The sequence below is a fragment of the Fukomys damarensis genome, unplaced genomic scaffold (genome assembly GCF_012274545.1).
Source record: "Fukomys damarensis isolate Sample0158 unplaced genomic scaffold, DMR_v1.0_HiC HiC_scaffold_16, whole genome shotgun sequence".
Classification (NCBI taxonomy): Eukaryota; Metazoa; Chordata; class Mammalia; order Rodentia; family Bathyergidae; genus Fukomys; species Fukomys damarensis.
Genome location: NW_022900928.1, coordinates 136103851 through 136105498, shown reverse-complemented (window position 1 = coordinate 136105498; position 1648 = coordinate 136103851). Strand labels below are relative to the sequence as shown.

Genomic DNA, 1648 nt, shown 5'->3' with positions numbered 1-1648 from the left:
GGGCGGTGCTCACTATTCATGAGCCGAGCGCGCTGATTGGCCCGTCTCGGGGGGCGGGGGCGAGGCGGAACCGCCCCCCCACTTCCGCTGAGCGTGGAGGGGGCTCCGCGAGTACCCTAGGTGTGTTCGGCCTTTGGCGGCGGTGCTGTTCTGGTGCTCTGCCTACGCCCGACACCTGCACGTATCCCGGCGCCCGCTCCTCTGCCCGAGCCCGGTAGGTGTCAGCCTGGCCGGGACGCGCTGCAGTCTGGTCCCCAGACTCCACACAGCGTCGAAGCCCCTCCCGGCGGCCATGAGCTCTGGGACGCCGCTTTGCCGCGGTCTGCCCGCGAGGGGGCGCCCACAGTTTGCCTCTGCAATTCGGTGCACCAGCTGCACAGAAGTGCACGCTAACACGCCTGCAAACCCACCCGGGAGGAGTATTCACACGCGTCCAGGTGGAACGGTGAGAGCGTTCCGTCTACCTAGAGCCTCTCGAGATTATCGTGGCCATAGTCCTGACGCTTCGCCCTCCGACCCCTGCTGAAATTGAGGAAGAGTCTGGCGAGCTTCCTGGGCGGGGTGTAGGCGGCTGTCGCTCCTGGTTGACCGCGTGTGCTCTGGGGTACAGGAAGTCCTGCGAGTACCTGCACCCCCTAGATGGAAGGCATCAGGGTAGTAGAGCCCACATGCCACCCACACCCTTGCCCTCTGTCGTGCAAGTTGCACAACCTGTCCAAAAAAGCAGGACTTCGATGATTGAAATGCATTTTTTTCGATCCCCACCACCGCAAGAAAAATGCATTTTTAAAAGGGTTGGGAGTGTGGTTCAGTGGTACAACGAATCCCTGGGTTTGATCTCCAACCGAAAATAAAATAAAATGTATTTTATGTTTCCTGGCATTGACCCCTCCTCCCAAACCTTAGTCAAATACTGAAAAATATAAGTAAGTATGTATTGTTTTTTTATTTGTTGCAGTACTGTGGATGGAACGAAGAGCCTTTGCACTAAGCTACCTCCCCAGCCTGCCCCCCTCGTTTTTGTTTGTTTGTTTGTTTGAGACACAGTCTTGCTAAGTTACCCAGGCTGGGCTGTAACTTGAGATATTCCTGCCTCAGCCTCCCAGAGCGCTGGAATTACTGGCGTGCACCACCATTGTCTGATTATTATTCTCGACAATAAACCATATAAAAACTTAAAGCCCAGCACACATTTGTAATCCCAGCACTCAGGAGACTGAGACAGGAGGATCACTGCAAGCTCAAGGCCAGCCTGGACTATTTGTGAGTTCAAGGCCAACCTGAACTATACAGTAAGACCCTGTCTCAAAACAAAAAAAGAAATTTAAAAAGTTTTCTCCCCTCTCAGGATGCGAGGTCATGAGTCTTGTACACCTTTATGTTTAGGCGTTAGCAGTTCGGGTACATATTCCTGGACCCATCTCATGCTTAATGAAAAAGCCAAGACAAGACTGCATACTATCCGCTTTTTGTTTAAGTGACTACTATTTATTATTAATAAATTTTTGTCAAGCAATCTGGGGATTTGATGAAAATTTGAACAGAAACTATGTATCTCCTTGCCATCTCTACACACACACACATTTTCTTTGTTACACAAATTTTGTGTTGGGCCTGGTGGTGCACACCTGTAATCCCAGCTACCTGA

General features: G+C 51.8%; 1 protein-coding gene across 1 annotated transcript in view; it reads right to left on the bottom strand.

Annotated features, from left to right (window-relative positions):
- Positions 1-472, bottom strand: part of Ing5 (inhibitor of growth family member 5) — a 12871-nt gene extending 12399 nt beyond the window's left edge. The window contains exon 1 of the mRNA XM_033764754.1: positions 411-472. The gene's annotated coding sequence lies outside the window, so the exon portion shown is untranslated. The remainder of the gene's footprint in view (positions 1-410) is intronic.
- Between the last annotated feature and the right edge of the window lie 1176 nt (positions 473-1648).